General features: G+C 43.9%; 1 protein-coding gene and 1 non-coding gene across 5 annotated transcripts in view; both read left to right on the top strand.

Annotated features, from left to right (window-relative positions):
* Nucleotides 1-18,905, top strand: part of LOC126282023 (prothoracicostatic peptides) — a 558,509-nt gene that overhangs the window by 356,885 nt on the left and 182,719 nt on the right. The window lies entirely within an intron of this gene.
* On the top strand, nt 13,703-13,777 carry Trnas-cga (transfer RNA serine (anticodon CGA)). Its single transcript has one exon. It is a non-coding gene; the product is annotated as a tRNA-Ser (tRNA).

Below are 18,905 nucleotides of genomic sequence, written 5' to 3' on the forward strand. Positions count from 1 at the left end.
TATTAGACTTGGGTAGATGTATTTATCTGTCACCAATCTCGAAAAAAATGATCTGATGTAGCACACTAACTTGCGATCGCGCCACATTGGCGATAAAGCCAGAGTGAAATATCCACAACATTCCTCATATTCCACAAACAGTTTCAGATATCTAAATGAGATTTTGGCTAATGATAGTTCCCAAAGAGGACAGTATTTTGCTATGTCACTATTATGTAAAACTTTATTATCTATCGTGTTATTCCAATGACTACAGACTTTTCGGTGAAAGAATGTAATTTTTAAGGGCCATCGATAGCTGGTGAAATGAGAAATGCTATGGATTTTGGAACATCATATGTGAAGACATTACACGTGTTTTTGTACCAAGAATGTGCTTTTTCATAAACTGCTGACTTTACTTTTTCTCAGTTTCTCACTTAATAAACTTAATAAATCACTGTTTCGAAATACTCTCCCAATTGCGTCTGCATAACATGTTTGTGAGGTGTGTTGCTGTAAACTATGCTATGTTTTGGCAAAAGAAGCAAATTTTGACATGGCAAACGATACAAATTGGTAGATTTTACTCAAAATTCGCCACTTATGACGCTTCTGTTAACATTACAAATCGCTAACAAGCCAGATGAAAATAAATCACTACGTTTTCTGTGGAATTCATTTTAGATACTAACGAAAGCAGATGTGACAGTAGATCTTATTGACTGCCCATCATGCCAGTGTGGGCATGGTGGGGCTCCACTTAATATTTACAGAAAACATGAGTGTAGGCTTCAGTTTAGGACAGCGCTTCCCCTCCAGCGCTCGCTATTTCCCCCACAGCGCTCGTCCCCCCACCACTGCCGCTCTCCCCACACTTCCCCAGGCGACAGCGCATCTAGCGGTCACGGCATTTAGCGCGCACCATACCAGTCTGCAGGCCTAGCAAAGTAGTAGTACTCAAAGAACTGTGACTGACGCCCAAACAACAGGGAATTACATGCATTGAGAATAGCGCAATGAGAATGGCTAGTTACTAGCCGAAATCTGAATTGCATACTAAAATCTAAAAAGGACGACTGATTGCTGCACTCTATATATAATTTACAAGTCACATATAGTCGCTGAGTGCATCCACTTTCCAAATGGAAGATAACCTGAATTTTCGCTGCTTTCACTGCTTAACTATCATTGCGACAAAATAATAAAACAAAACATGTTTTTCTTGTCCCTCTCTCGTTCTTACTGCTTGTTGTCTAACATCAGGTTCGTTACGCTGATGATTTCTTGGCCTTTTACGTCATTTATTAAAAAGGAATCAGCTGATCGCGACACATCTTCTACAGACAAATGTGAGGAATGACAAACATCTTTAGATGAGTGGCACATTATCTTTCAAGCAGCAATTTAATCACAGATTGTCTGGCACAGTATCTTTACAGGTCAAAATCAAAGCACAGATCCGCAGAGCTGACGAGCTATCTCCACATTTATAATCTCGCATTTCTGGAGTCAATTTTCTGGAAATTAAAACCTTTTAATTCCAGTAACTCTATGAAGAGCCCATTAATTTTGGCCAAACTAAACATTGGTAGAAACTTGTGAATAGAAGTTACAAGAATATAGTATTAGTTAATAAAAATCTTACTGAATTTTACGAAAGTATTTCCTATAATTCAGAAATTCATATCTTCAATAACTTTTCAAACAAATTATTTTTGGAAAATAAATCTGTTGTTTTAGAATTGGAGAAAAAGAGTTTTCAACTGAGGTGGGTCAAGGCTAATACAAATAACTTTCACCTGTGTACAAATTTTAGGCAATATGTACTTTGTAGGTACCGTAATTTTATCGCATTTTTTAACAAAATTATTTTTGATGAAACTATCTACATTATTCCAATTAACAGGCCTACATCTAAATACTGAACAGTAAAGTTTGTGTGAAAGACCTTTAATAAAATTTCGACATTTCTGCAACTTATTGATTACACGTTAAGTATTTAATACATAGTTTACAAGAAATATGGGACTTAACTTCTATGGTCATCAGTCCCCTAGAACTTAGAACTACTTAAACCTAACTAACCTAAGGACATCACACAACACCCAGTCATCACGAGGCAGAGAAAATCCCTGATCCCGCCGGGAATCGAACCCGGGAACCCGGGCGCGGGAAGCGGGAACGCTACCGCACGACCACGAACTGCGGACAGTGAGAGAACCATTTGAACAACATTGATAGAAAAATAAAGCTTTATTTTTATTAATCAGCTTAGTGCGGAATTATAAAATTGGAGGGGGAGAGGACAGTTTTGGAAGACCTGCCAGAGGCGCAGTATCACCTCGTTACGCTACTGCAGGCAGAGCGAACAATTGACAGCCCATGCCGCCCGATCTCGGCCTGTTGTTTGGTCTGATGGGAGAGTCACAGTACACGGCTTCCACATAGACTTGCCACTGCTGAGCCGAACGCCAACGACATCCGCACACGAATCAGTCCAGTTTCAGTTCCAGCAGGGCTTATCTTCCGGTCACAGTAAGTTACTCTGGCGCGCAGTACGTGCACGCCCTTAGGAAATTGAGGGGCGCGGCTGATTGCCGTCGCGTAAACAAGGCACGTCTACCGTATCAGGCGAGTGATGACGTCAGCAACCTCCAGCAGCGGCTGGATTCCACCAGTGTGATGTGCTGTCGAGAGACGCGTCGTTAGCAGCAGATCACTTTCGCCAGGAGATCGACAGTATCCACCTGAAGACTCCACCACTATTTCGACAATTTATTCAGAACACGTCTATGGTACGTGGATTTCCTGCGGAGAATTTTCGTGGCTCTAAGATTCGTAACAGTAGATGTTGTCTGAAAAGAATGAAAACCTCGAGAGAAGCACAAATGTTACATTCCACTTCCAGGCGTCGTATTGACTTGCCAACAGAAGCTTGAAGTAGGTCATCAGATATGAAAGAGCTCTCGTTTGCACAAAACTATTTTGAGATGTGTGGCAGATATTTTCATTTCATTACACCATAATATAATTAGGAGCTTCAATCGTATAATAAGCGCTTTCAAACGTGTTCAGTAGTCGTCCTCAGATCCAGTGTTTCTGCGTAATGAGTCTCCTAACATAGGATAGAAGAGATAAATATTACAGTTGAAATGGATGACTGTCGTCCGCTTGATTACCAGAAAAGAAATCAAGCACTGTGTTTTCCGAAACGGCAATTATTTTGTGTTTCGTAAAAAGTTCACAGGTTATTCATGTAGAAATTTTTCGGTATCGTTTACTAAGGGTTCAAGAACGAAAAAATGACAAAAGCAGTAGTAAAATGGAGTGGCCAAAAACAAAATTGCTTGACACATCTCATGACCAGTTATCAGTGACTTTTGAACGGTTTTACCTTTTAGTTACAAAATGTTTCGAATGGCTCTGAGCACTATGGGACTTAACATCTGAGGTCATCAGTCTTTTAATTACAATAACACAATACGTGTCGAAGTGCATGTCTGGTCATTGGATGTTACATACAAAAGCTTTAACATAAACATATGACCGAGAGAGGTGGCGCAGCGGTTAGGACATTGGATTATCCTCCTGGAGGACGACTGTTCAAACCTGCGTTCCCTAAATCGCTCCAAGCAAATGCCGGGATGGTTCGCTTGAAAGGGCACGGCCAAATTCCTTCCCCATCCTTCCCCAATCAGATGGGACCGATGCTCGCTCTTTGGTCCCCTCTCCCAAATCATAGTGAAAATAACACATTGTCAAAGTCACAGTTTGGGTTTCTTAAGGATTCTGATATTGAGAAAGCTATTTACACTTATAGTGAAAATGTCCTTAACTCATAAGACAATAAATTAGAGGCAACTGGCATATTCTGTGACCTGTCAAAGGCTTTTGACTGTGTGATTCAGAGCATACTTTTAAGTAAATTAAAATATTATGGCATCACTGGTAATGCTGCAAAGTGGTTTCAGTCATATCTTACTAGTAGAAAACAAAGGGTGTCATTATGTAACACTTCAGCAGTAGGCAATCAGACATCAACAGACTGGGAAGAAATTACGTGGGTTGTTCCCCAAGTTTCCATACTAGGTCCACTACTTTTTCTTGTGTATGTTAATGACCTGTCATCTGTTACATTACCAGATGCCAAGTTTGTCTTATTTGCAGATGATACAAATATTGCAATAAATAATAAATCAAATATAAATTTAGAAACGGCAGCTAATCAAATTTTTACTGATATTAATAAGTGGTTCATATCCAATTTACTGGCATTAAACCTTGAAAAAGTCCAGTATATACAGTTCACAACTTCCAAGAGATTTCCTTCTAGCGTGTGTATAAAATATGATGACATGGAAATAGGAGAAGTCGAGAGTGTAAAATTCTTGGGATTACAACTTGATAATAAATTCAGTTGGGAGGACATACTAACGAACTGCTAAAGCGGCTAAACAAGTCTGTGTTTGCAATGTGAATGATGTCAGACACAGGAGATATAAATATAAAAAACTGGCATATTTTGCTTATTTTCACTCTATTATGTCATATGGTATCATATTTTCGGGGAACTCCACACAGTGAGAAAAAATTTTAGAGTACTGAAGCGTAAAATAAGAGTAACGTGTAGTGTAAATCCAAGAACATCATGTCGAAACCTATTCAAAGAATTGGGCATACTAACCACAGCGTCTCAATATATTTATTTCTTAAAGAAGTTTGTTGCAAATAATACATCTCTTTTTCCAACTAACTGCTAGTACACAGTATCAATACTAGGAATAAGAACAATATACATAAAGACTTAAAATCACTTACTCTTGTCCAGAAAGGAATCCAATATTCAGCAACGAATATTTTCAATAAGTTACCAGCAACCATTAAGAGTTTAGTTTTAGACAAGACACAATTTAAACATAACTTAAAAGAATTTTTGGTGGCCAACTCCTTCCTTTCCATCCATGAATTTCTCAACAACTGCAGTAGACCATTTTAATGAAAATTTATTATACTTTAATTTTTGACAATACTTGGTTGTAACAGCCAAGTAACTACTTAGTTTGTGAATGATGGATGTATGGAAAGCAGGTGTAAGTCTTAAGTCTCTGAATAGTGGAAGTTTAAATTTAAATCTTGTACGTAATTTGACTGTTCTTAACTGAGGCTCATTGTATGAATAATTGACTTTAATTTTTGACGATACTTGGTTGTAATAACCAAGTAACTAGCTACTGTGTGAATGATGGATTTAATGAAAGCAGATGTAAATATTAAACCTGTAAATATTAGAAGTTTAATTTTAATTCATGTCCATAATGTTTATGTTTATTGACTGAGGATCATTAGAATGAATGAAACTCAAGTTTTTCTAATTACATTTTTGTAATGTGTTTTTCTGACATATTCCACACCCAGGAGGATCCCCTCTTTTGTGGGTCTATGGAATGAATAATAAATCTAATCTAATCTATTCTCTTAAAACAATGATTCGCTTTATTTCTCTGAAAAATAAACCTTTCGCATTAAAAAAAACACGCACACACAGAAAAACAAAATTTATGGTTCAATAAGTTACAGAGGCAGAAAAATGGAGTGGCTGTAGCCAACAAAGAGGCGTAAAGCATATTGCAAAACTGGTTGTTCATATTATTACAAAACCAAACATATCTAGAACAGGGTCATCAGGTTGGGTAAATAATAAATATGCTGTGAGGTGAGAGGACCGCACAGTTGCTGGCACCGGTTGCTCAGTTGGAGTGACTCTCCGAGTGGGAGAGTATCACACGCAACAGGAATGTTTGGACACTGAGTCTTCCTGCCGTGGTGGACGAGAGGTACCTCATTCGTCGGAGGTAGAGTGCCAGAGCTAGTAAAGGAAGCACTGTTAATTATCAGAAAATAAACGTATCGTATACACAACGGACTGCCGTCTCGTTCCGTTAGTGTCTGGATTTCTTTCTGTGAACACGTAAGGTTAGTGGTAGCCGCTGTGAACGCCTTTAAATTCGATAAATAATCTTACCATCTCAAACAACCATCTAGAACGTCTATTTTTCTTATAACCGTTTCTGATATCACAGGTTCCTGTCACCGACCATACAAGCTATTTCAAAATAAGTGTCACACACTGCGCTGGAGATAGTAAATGCCAAAACTAGAAGATACGTTCCTATAATGATACATCCGGAAACAAATGCCTATTGAAAAATGGGCCAAATTGTATTCTCTCTCACATCTGACTGTTATGTGGAAGCAGGCAATGTAAGCAGTTCTGAATGTGGTCACAATACGCCCTGGCACCACCTTCAGCCTTTCTTTGCAGTGCATCATGTACTCTTTCAAATGCACCTGGCTCCGTTCGGATTGGTCACATTCTCCTGCAAGATCTGCACATTTTAGATGTGTTGGACATACACTAGCGCCTGTAAGTAAGCCCATAGCCAGAAAACTAACTGATTCTAGGCTTGTAAACGGGGAGGCCGAGCTACCGTACATCCTCGACCAGTCCATCATCAATGAAACGTAGCGATCGCACGATCTGTAGAAAATGCGGATAGGGGGGGGGGGGGGGGGGAAGTGTCACGTTCTGCATAAACCACAGACGTCTTCCTGCAAGGGTGAGGTTTTCCAGTAGCGCTGACTATTCAACGAGCAGAAATCGATGATAGACAGCACCTGTTATTCCGTTTCTCGACATGTATGATCCTATGACTGTGTGACTAACAATTCCTGCTCACACGCAGATTCTGAAGCGATCCTGATGCCCCACCTCCATGACTGCTTCGAGGACTTGCAACTGTCCACATGTCCTGTGAATTCTGTCTGCTTTATATGTACTACCGAATACTATGCATTATTCCTCAGAAGCAAAACGGTCCATATCTCAATACGTATTGGTTTCCAGACATATCGTTGTAGACGTTTTTCTTCTGGTTTTGGCCAACATTACCGGGTAGATATTCTTGTCCGTTAACGCGGAAATAACTTACGCTGAGAAAAGATATTTCTGATTCTGACTACCAGGTGGAAATCAGTCGTTGTGAATGCAAGAAACACTCATAGAAATGTTTCAAAATGTAGTGGATAAGGAAAGGGATGTGGGCAGGAAAGGTCAAACAAGTGAGAAAGCCATAATGTTGATTTTATTACTAACCGCCCCTTACACAATTAACTCAATACTAGCATTACAGACGTCTAAGAGATGTTGCATATCCCCAGAGCCAAGAACCACATGGATTCACATCAGATGATCTTGTCGACTGTACATCCGGAAAACCTCTGGAGATGACACGTTCGTGGAGGGTTGCATTAAGCAGATCTTTCATTGGGCGAGCGACACGAAGTGTTGCCCATCCTGTACGGAAACAGTAGTTTCCTCATACACTCCTGGAAATGGAAAAAAGAACACATTGACACCGGTGTGTCAGACCCACCATACTTGCTCCGGACACTGCGAGAGGGCTGTACAAGCAATGATCACACGCACGGCACAGCGGACACACCAGGAACCGCGGTGTTGGCCGTCGAATGGCGCTAGCTGCGCAGCATTTGTGCACCACCGCCGTCAGTGTCAGCCAGTTTGCCGTGGCATACGGAGCTCCATCGCAGTCTTTAACACTGGTAGCATGCCGCGACAGCGTGGACGTGAACCTTACGTGCAGTTGACGGACTTTGAGCGAGGGCGTATAGTGGGCATGCGGGAGGCCGGGTGGACGTACTGCCGAATTGCTCAACACGTGGGGCGTGAGGTCTCCACAGTACATCGATGTTGTCGCCAGTGGTCGGCGGAAGGTGCACGTGCACGTCGACCTGAGACCGGACCGCAGCGACGCACGGATGCACGCCAAGACCGTAGGATCCTACGCAGTGTCGTAGGGGACCGCACCACCACTTCCCAGCAAATTAGGGACACTGTTGCTCCTGGGGTATCGGCGAGGACCATTCGCAACCGTCTCCATGAAGCTGGGCTACGGTCCCGCACACCGTTAGGCCGTCTTCCGCTCACGCCCTAACATCGTGCAGCCCGCCTCCAGTGGTGTCGCGACAGGCGTGAATGGAGGGACGAATGGAGACGTGTCGTCTTCAGCTATGAGAGTCGCTTCTGCCTTGGTGCCAATGATGGTCGTATGCGTGTTTGGCGCCGTGCAGGTGAGCGCCACAATCAGGACTGCATACGACCGAGGCACACACGACCAACACCCGGCATCATGGTGTGGGGAGCGATCTCCTAAACTGGCCGTACATCTCTGGTGATCGTCGAGGGGACACTGAATAGTGCACAGTACATCCAAACCGTCATCGAACCCATCGTTCTACCATTCCTAGACCGGCAAGGGAACTTGCTATTCCAACAGGACAATGCGCGTCCGCATGTATCCCTAGCCACCCAACGTGCTCTAGAAGGTGTAAGTCAACTACCCTGACCAGCAAGATCTCCGGATCTGTCCCCCATTGAGCATGTTTGGGACTGGATGAAGCGTCGTCTCACGCGGTCTGGACGTCCAGCACGAACGCTGGTCCAACTGAGGCCCCAGGTGGAAATGGCATGGCAAGCCGTTCCACAGGACTACATCCAGCATCTCTACGATCGTCTCCATGGGAGAATAGCAGCCTGCATTGCTGCGAAAGGTGGATATACACTGTACCAGTGCCGACATTGTGCATGCTCTGTTGCCTGTGTCTATGTGCCTGTGGTTCTGTCAGTGTGATCATGTGATTTATCTGACCCCAGGAATGTGTCAATAAAGTTTCCCCTTCCTGGGACAATGAATTCACGGTGTTCTTATTTCAATTTCGAGGAGTGTAGTTGCGCTCCTCCAAACCGGAAATTGCTTGCTATACATGGACGGCTCGATAATGTGTGGATGTCTCGGTACACCTGACAGGGCCTCTGTATGTATTCTCTTAAAGAACAACGGGCCGAGAATAAAGGTGCTTGTGAGTCCACACGACACAGTCACATACGGCGGGTGCCATGACTCTTCCTGCACCGTTCGCGGTTTAACAGTGCCCCAAATTCAGCACTTCTGTGTCTTCCCTGCAGCCTTCAGTGTTGAGTGTGCCTCACCACACCACAGAACACTGCCCGGCCACATATCATCAACTTCGATCCGTGCCAGAAATAGGAGATCAAATTCAGAACGTTTTGCGGATAATGAGATTCAGTTGCAACACCTTCCGGATCCTGTACGGTTACCAGTGCAAAACAGATCTCAAAACTGTCCATATTGTTAACGATGGGATGGACAATTCTCGTGACACAGAACGAACACTGCCACTACCGGGACCCTTGCTGCATGGTCAGTCATAGCAACAGCAACCTCGTCCATAGCTTTCACCGGGATAGGACCCCGTCCCCTTCCAGGTGCCACACCTCGCCCACTCGTGATTTATAATTTCGTCATCATCTGCTTTAAACCATTTAATAACATCGGCCTTTCCTCAAACCTTGCAGTCGGCGATACTTCCTCAATGCATTCACATAAAACAGGTTCACTAACGACACATAGTCTCTCTTCTCGGTAGCCTTACTGTTCACTCACGTTATGGCTTTTCATCATCGAAACAGTATACGGTGCCAGGTTTTCACCTGATGCTCAAAACTGGAACTAACGTATCAGAAGCATGCCTACGAAATTTCGCTGCCATACGACTGTTTATAACCCACACTGAACTTCCGCAAGTAGCTGTACTTTAACTATAACCACCCGGTATCTGTAGGAAATTTTGACGCGTTTTTTTCTGCACACCGTCTATACCTATCTAAAATATGTTTCTCTTAGTGTGGTCTACCTTTCGTATTAAACTGAACGAACCGTCCGTGACATCATGTATCCACGAATTCGGTATGTTCGTTCTCTCCCAGGACAAGTGTTCACGTCCATACAACAGATCGTTACGGCGGAACACATACCCAAGCATTTAGATCAAATCTTCACCTTTAAAGTACGTAGAAATTGTGACGACTCAGAGATCGTTCTCGTAAGACTGTGTAAATAAGAAAAAAATGGAGCACGCACAGAAGAAAGCTACATCCGTTTACAACTCACTTAACTCGGTAATATAACTTCTGCGATAGCGGGCGTACTTGTATATTTCCAGTCGGACGGTAGTCTTCTAAAGCTCTTCCAGCGAGTCAGCCAAAGTGTAACGAGTCCCGTGCGAAGCCATTGTTATCCAGTGTGGGAGCAAAATAGCTGCAGGGAAGCGCTCTGACAGTGAGTCGGAACAAAAACGAAACTTAACGCTTATCCCGTAATTGCAAATTTCCAGTAAGAGCACAGAGTACGTTGACAATGCACAATCCAATACTATACATGTTTCTGGGGTCTTCGGAACGTAGCTGACACACAGATGTTTAATCAAAGCTGTTAATACAAGTAACTAGTTAAGTTTCCCAATTAATTTCCAGTAAGTCAACAAACAAAGAAGGTAAAGATGTTAACCGGAAAGTTGTTCAGGTCACACTAGAGTCCAGGTATACGAAATCCGATGTAAGCTTTCACACGGTCTACGAGATTCCTCATTTGTACAAATGGTCAAATGTGGGTCTGATACCTTCCTTAGGCAGAACTGTGTCGATTCTTGCGGGAGTTGCACCTAGATATGCCAGGACTGGAATGTTAAATGGAAAGTAGCGTAGGTCGCATAAGTATAAAAGAAAGAAAATAGAAGTAATCCTCCGAATTACAGACGTAAATCATTGGTATCGATTTACAGAAAGAATTAGAACATTCACTATATTCCAACATTATATCTCGAAGGAAACGATCTATTAATACACAGAAAGCACGAATTCAGAGATGTCCTACTTTTGAACATAACTGGCTCTTTAATCACACTAATTAATGAGTGCTGCCGACAGTGGGAATTCGATTGGAAAATGAGACACTTAAAGTAGTAGATGAATTTTGCTTTTTGGGCAACGAAATAACGATGATGGCCGAAGTTGTTAGGATATAAAATGTTGACTGGCTATGGCAAGGAAAGCGTTTCTGGAGAAGAGAAATTTGGTAATATCGAGTATAGAGTTGAGTGTCAGAATACCTCTTCTGAAAGTATTTGTATGGAGTGTAGCCATGTACAGAAGACAAACATAGACAGTAACCAGTTTACACAAGAATTTAATATAACCTTTAGAAATTGGCGCTACAGAAGAATGCTGAAGATTAGATGGGTAGATTACGTAACTAATGAGGAGGTACTGAATATGATTGGAGTGAAGAGGAATTTGTGGAACAATCTAAGAGGAGGGATCGGTTGGTAGGACACGTTCTATCACATCAAGGTATCACCAATTTAGTATGGAGGGCAGCGTGGAGGGTAAAAATCGTCGAGGGACACTAAGAGATAAGTTACGTACGCAGATTAAGAAGGATGTATGTTGCAGTAGTTACTCGGAGATCTAGGGGCTCGCACAGGATAGAGTAGCGTGGAGAGGTGCAAGAGGCAATGGAAATCCCTGCATTAAAGACACACAGTGTGCATCCACAGGAAATGTGCCCCGTAACTGAGAAATATCATGATGATATTTCCATTGCCAAAAAATTTCGAATGAGTTCCCTAATCATATCTATGGAAGGGGGTTATAAGGGAGTATGTAACCATGAAGACTGAACAACCAACGAAATGGTAACACACAACGAGTCTGAGCGTTGAATTTCAGAAGTGAGAACGCGACAGGGAAGCTAGAAGATTTTAAAAAGGTAATTCGAAGGTTCGATCTAATATCCAGTCTCGGAACTATTTCACTGACGGCGTAGTCACAGCTTTGGGGAAGAAATTTCACATCATGTACCTTTGGAGTACGGCACTAAAAGTTGTAAAGGTCGTGGGGAGACTGTTCGCCGGGTGCAAGTCGATGGGGATGGAATGATGATGCTTAGAACAAGACAACACCCAGTCCCTGAGCGAAGAAAATCACCGACCCAGCCGGGAATCGAACCCGGGCCCTTAGGATTGACATTCTGTAGCGCTGACCTTTTTTTTATTTAATCTCATTTTGTTCTATACTGTTCGTTGAATTCGTGCGGGGCGGACGTCCGATGACACCCTTTCAGGCTCTTCGTTGATCCGTTCACTCAGTTTTTTTATTAGAGAGAGCAGCTAACTTTCTGACCGAACACGCTGAGTTACCGTGCCGGCACCACTCAGCTACCGTGGGCGGACAGCACATCACTGAATATTAGTGAATCATGGATTGTGGGAAATCAGAGAAGGGAGAGAATGAAGCGTTTCTACGTTTATGTCTACACACATACTCCGCAAGACATGGCGGACGGTGCCATGTACCACTAATAGTCATTTCCTATCCTGTTCTACTCGCAAAGAGAGCGAGGGGAAAGACTGTCTGTAAGCCTCTGTACGAGTCCTAATTTCTCTCACCTTATCTGCGAGGTTCTCACGTTGTCAGGAGAGAATCGATCTGCAATCGGCCTCAAATGTCTTAGAGTAACTCGAGAAAAGAGCGTCGTTTTCCCTCCTACGATTCGCATTTGAGTTCACAAACCTACTGTTAGCGAACCTAGCAGCACGTCTCTGAATTGCTTCAATGTCGTCCTTTAATCCGACCTGATGGGGTCCCAAACACTCCAGTAGTACTCAAGAATAGGTCACACTGGCGTCCTATACGCCGCCTCTTTCATAAATGAGCTACACTCTCCCAAAATTCTCTCAATAAGACGAAGTCCATCATTCTCGTTCCCGATCACCAACCTGACGCGCTCATTCCATTTCATATCGATTTGCAACGTTACGCATGGTTATTTAATCGATGTGACTTTGTCAAGCAGAACGTTACTAATGCGGCATATTCGAAAGTTACAGGATTGTTTTTCCTTCTCATCCGCATTAACATAAATTTTTCTACACCCACTAACATTCACAAATTCGAAATCCTGTTTGAGTCATCTTCTAGCCCCCTATCCCGTGTACCCTACCACTCAAAGATGGCACGTTCCCGTACGCCACACCATCGTCATGAAACAGCTGTTAATTGATGTTCTCCCTGTCCGCCAAACCATTTACGTATGTAGCGAATAAGACCACTCCCGTCACACTTCCTCGGGGCACTCCCGACTATACCCCCTGTCTCTGATGAACACTGGTCGTCGAGGACAACGTACTGCTTTCTATTACTTACGAAGGCTTCGAGACACTCACATATCTGTGTGCTTGGACCTTTATCAACAGTCTGCATTGGGCAGACGCTTCTTTCCTCCTATAAATATGGAATCTGCCTCTTGCCTTCCAACCACGATGTATAGGATATCATGTGAGAAAAAGGCAAGCTGAGTTTCGCACGAGTGATGCTTTCTAAATCCCCTCCTATGTGTGAACAGAAGACATTTATTATATTTGAGCTCAGAATGCGTTCTATAATTCTGTACCATATCAATGTTGAGGATATTCGACAGGAAATGTGCCCCGTAACTGAGATGATATGAAACTTCCTGGCACATGCCCACGAAAGGCAAAGGTCCCGAGTTCGAGTCTCCGTCCGGCACACAGTTTCATTCTGCCACGAAGTTTCATATCAGCGCACACTCCGCTGTAGAGTGAAAATTTCATTCTAGAAACATCCCCCAGGCTGTGGCTAAGCCATGTCTCCGCAATATCCTTTCTTTCAGGATTGCTAGTTCTGCATGGTTCGCAGGAGAGTTTGGAAGGTAGGAGACGAGGTACTAGCAGAAGTAAAGCTGTGAGGACGGGGCGTGAGTCGTGCTTAGATAGCTCAGTTGGTAGAGCACTTGCCCGCGAAAGGCAAAGGTCCCGAGTTCGAGTCTCGGTCTGGCACACAGTATTGGTGAACTGTAATGTTGTCGGTACAAGTATGAAGACACGTGCGATACGTGGCGATATCCAACCAGGAATGGGGCTCTCTGGTGAACCCACATCAATGACAGGGTGGCAGTTGCAGTAAATAGTAATTCCATCAAAAAAACATTCAAAACACAGTTTTGTGTTTGCCCCATCATAAGGGAGTATTTTCCATGAGTAGCGATCAGGAGTAATAGGGCAGATGAAAATGTAAATGGTGGTCGGAAGCTCATCCTCTAATCTCCAAGTGGACTCAGAAGTCGGTCGTCCTTCAGGCCAGTGTTACGCAAAAGGCGTTGAACTCGAGGCGAAGGCGTCGAAACCTGTTGAGCGCGCCCGCTTGCAGTGCCCGCCAGCTTTGATACGATGTTACACCAGCTGGGTGACTCCTGTTTTGCGGTCACAGATCAAAGGGCCACTGGAAGACGCCACGGGGGTGGACACATTTCCGCGCTGCGTCTTGACTTCGCGTTGCCGCGTTGTCCTTTCTACTCAGTCATCCGCCGTCTAGTCCCTGCAGTTCGTTAATGCCTTCTCTTAAATTATAGATTTATTTCGTCATTCTAACAAACTGCTCGAAGATGGAATGAAGTGAATAACACACTAGTTTTTAAAATGGCAGTTTACACGACACTGATTTGGAGTACGTATTTCGGTGATAGATTTGCATTTGGTTGACCGTCAGGAAGAGGTGTTTGCTCGATTGTATGACATGAAATCTGAGTGAAAATCTGTGAGAACTTTCGAGAAAGTTGTTCACGACTATCGCAAAAAGTTTGGGTGCTATTTATAGTCATTTAATTAAAGCTGTTACAAATCTGAACGACGCTATGTCCACTGTAATTTTTTAGTAGACACGAATATATTGCAAAGGCAGGCCCTTCCCTACCTCCTACCTCCAGCTTGAGAAAAAGCTCACACAGATATCCTCGAAGAAGGCAGCATGCGGCATTCTTTCCAGTAAAGGCCACAGGAGAGATAGCCGTACACACACTAACAGAATTACAAAAGTTGACGACAAGTAAGTTTCAGAAATGTGAAACCCATATATTAAGACTTTTTCAGGCAGTGAACGTCACCTCAATAAGAACCTGTTCAGGTTGCATGAACGGCCGTCTTAAGTAACACAGGTTTAGTTCCCAATATCTGGAAGTAGAAGGCAGCAGATATTGGCTCCCAGGTTGATGCTAAGTCTCTTAAAGTTTTCAACAGTCTTCAGTATTTTATCACACTGTTAGTTAACGAAATACATTGATGGACCAAAGCATTATGATCACCTGCTTAACGGTTTGTTAGTTCACATTTGGAACACAGTACGACGTCGATCTTCATGGCATGGATTCGACAAGTCCTTGCTAAGTTCCCGGTGAAATGTGGCCAAACAGACTATAACACAAAAAACGACGCATCAGGAAGGAATTATCCGAATGGAACGGAAAACGGTAGATGTGATGTACATGCACAGGCAAACAAATTAATACAATTCCAGGATAAAATAAATGCTTTTGCTCAAGATAAAGAGCTTCATAAATTGAGCAAGTCAGTAACGCTTTGGTCCAATTCTGGCCCTTAAGCGACCAATTGTTAGTCTTGGCACTGACTGACACAGATGCTGGATGTGCTGCTGAGAGGTAGCGTGCCAAATTCTGCCCACCTGGCACGTTAGACCCTCAGAACCCCAAGATGGTCAGCGGCCCTGCCCATAATGCTCCAAACTTCCTAAGCTGTGGAGAGATCCAGAGATCTTGCTGGCCGCTGTAGGGTTTCCCAAGCATGAAGACAAGCAGCAGAAACTCTCGCCGTGTGTCGGAAGTACGTTCCAGTACACTTGTTCGCCCAGTGCTTGAGTACTGCTCACAGGTGTGGGATCCGTACCAGATAGGGTTGATAGAAGAGGTGGAGAAGATGCAACGGAAAGCAGCGCGGTTCGTTACAGGATCATTTAGTAATCGCGAAAGCGTTACGGAGACGATAGATAAACTCCAGTGGAAGACTTTGCAAGAGAGACGCTCAGTAGCTCGGTACGGGCTTTTGTTGAAGATTCGAGAACATACCTTCACCGAGGAGTCAAGCAGTATATTGCTTCCTCCAACGTATATCTCGCGAAGAGACCACGAGGATAAAAATCAGAGAGATTAGAGCCACACAGAGGCATACCGACAATCTTTCTTTCCACGAACAATACGAGACTGGAATAGAAGGGAGAACCGATAGAGGTATTCGAGGTACCATCCGCCACACACCGTCAGGTGGCTTGCGGAGTATGGATGAGGATGTAGTTAGATGTAGATGAAATGTAAGCCCGGGACAAGAAAACGCAGCGTAGAAAAACCTCGACTTACCGCTGTGCTATAAAAGTGCTGCGGATGACAAACATAGAGGTGCTACTATCAAATGAACCTAACTGTCACCCGCCAGCCAGACCGACAACCAGGAATATTGGTCTGTACTGCCGTTTTATTGTATTCTACGTCTCCTTCTCTTGTCCTTAATGGCAATCAATCCTACGTTTCCATTTCAGCAAGATTAGGCCACAACTCAATCGGCGAGTATTTCAACTGCTTGTCTTGGTGCTTGCCAAACTCTATGTTGGCCAAAAAGGTCGCCCGATCTCTCCCCAACAGAGAAAAAAAAATCGGCTTGGTATTTTGACGATTTAACACGCCAATTGGAGAGAACTTGGCACGGTACACGTCGGTAAGGCATCCAACAACTCTATCAATCAATGCCAACCAGAATAACTGCTTGCATATGGGTCAGAGGTGAACCAACGCGTTATTGACTTTCTCGATTTGTGGAGCCCTTCCTCTCGTATGAATTACTCAATTTTTCTGAAATATTAATCATTTCTTTGTCTGTACATATGCATCACATCTACCGATGTGAGCCCCATTCGGATAATTCCTTCGTGATGCGTCGCTTTTTTCTATCTTAGAGTGTATCAAAGCACAGATTACGCGATTCTCGTAAATTACGCGTCGTTTGTTTTTGGGAGCAGAGCAGGCACCGGATAGCGTCCATAACATGTTCCATCGAGTTTACTGCCATGATCCTGAAACCACTGTAGCACCATTATGGGCTTGTGACACTGATAGTTATCGTGATGGAAGATGCTGTCGCCGTCGGGAATTACATCAATAAAACTCACCTAGTCCACAGGTGTCCGCAGTTCTTGGTCTTGGGGTAGCGTTTTCACTTCCCACGCACGGGTTCGATTCCCGGCGGGGTCAGGGGTTTTCCCTGCCTCGAGATGACTTGGTGTTGTTGTGTTGACCTCAACATCATCGTTCATCGCCATAATGGTCGGAGGAAGTCAGCGGCAAAGCACCTCCGCTAGGACTTTGCTAGTACAGCGGTGCGGGTCTCCCGCATCGTCCGCTACGCTTCTCGAAGTATGGGAACTCATCATCATCAGTCCACAGCTACCACTGCACCTTCGATTACTACCACACTCCCCACGGTAGCCCAGACGGATGTCTTCCATAGTGTAGCGAAATGCCGGCGTGCGTCTGTTGCGCGGCGCAGGTTTCGAGCAGCGGTAGGCTTGGATGACGGCGTATTCGGACACGACCATCCACTTGTTGTGACTAGTACCGTGGATAGTACGAGCAGGTGTCACGTTTCCTTCGATCCAATGTCCAATATTGATCATAACTGCAATCGTAGCTAACTATTGGGTCAATACCTGAACGCGCTGGGCAAGTGTTAACGTCCCTGCACGTTCAGTCACGTGAGCTGAACCGTCTACTCCAGCACTGTAGATAGCAAATCGCAGCCTATAATGCCTTACAGAGCGGTCATGCCTCCGACTTCCACGTTCGTGATGAGGCGTTAACGTCCAACATTTCGTCACGTACTCTTGGTTGCACCGTTCTACAGCAACTCCGCATGTACCCCCACGACAGCAAGATGCGAACAGCTGACCAACTTCGCCGTCGCCTGGATGCCCATTCCCGAGCGTGAAATGTAACCATCCACCCACTGTCAGAATCGAGGATGTCAGTGGATATCCCCATATGTTGGTCGTATCGTTGCTAGAGTGATTCCTCCTTAGTCTCTGGGCGGGCTATGTACTTCCTTTATCTCGTCACGTGCTCATAACGCCATCAGGTGGCATTCAGCACAGTGGTGGACAGTGGTCGTAATATTCTGAGTCGTCAGAGTAAAAACTTGCGCATATCGGGTGAGATACGTGACTAAACTGGCGATTACGTAAGAGAAGCGACTCACCTCGTATCAGTCACTGCTAAAGCTTCGTTGAAAGTGAGAGTATCGCCGACGATTCCTCGAATATTCCCCACAGAAACGTGGTAGTAACGCCGCTGTTTACTTGGAGTATATCCTAAAACAAATCTAGTTGACGTCTGAGAGGACAGGCCTTGTTGACTATCCATAGATGTACGAAATAATTTGAAATTTTTTCGGTATCTGAGAATTGTTTAGCATGAGCTGTATTAGGTATATTGGTACTCCCTATTAGTGACATTTGAAAGTATGTTCGGCACCGGGACTCGAACTTGGATTTCCCATTTATCGCGAGCGATCGCCTTAACTACTTCGGATATCCGTGCACGCTCCCTGAACCAACCGAAAACTCCCTATATCACACTGTATACATCTTTATGCCACACTCCACCATATTCATTTCCTAATGCTCGTGAAAACTGGTGATTCGATTTTCTGCACCAGGCAGAATGAGACTACAAAGAATCGAGACCAAAATTGATATCGTCTTATGCCTGTCTAGTAATAAATACGTACAAGTAACCATTTGTGAGCGAGGAGGGGGAGGTTACACTCCTTTTACTCTCCTACACTTACTTCTGACAACAGGTGGGCCAAAAAAGTCCACGTTTTACACCGAGGTGATAAATATTATGGGACGGTGACATCCATATATACAGATGGCGGCAGCATCGTCTACAGAAGATATAAAAGGGCGGTGTATTGATAGAGCTGTCAGTTGTACTCAGGTGATTCTTATGAAAAGATTTTCGACGCGATTATGGCCGCCAGACGGCAATTAACAGTTTTTGAACGCGGAATGGCAGTTGGAGCTCCAGGCATGGCGTATTCCATTCCGGAAATCGTTAGGGAATTCAATA

The sequence above is a fragment of the Schistocerca gregaria genome, chromosome 7 (genome assembly GCF_023897955.1).
Source record: "Schistocerca gregaria isolate iqSchGreg1 chromosome 7, iqSchGreg1.2, whole genome shotgun sequence".
In the NCBI taxonomy this organism is placed as follows: domain Eukaryota; kingdom Metazoa; phylum Arthropoda; class Insecta; order Orthoptera; family Acrididae; genus Schistocerca; species Schistocerca gregaria.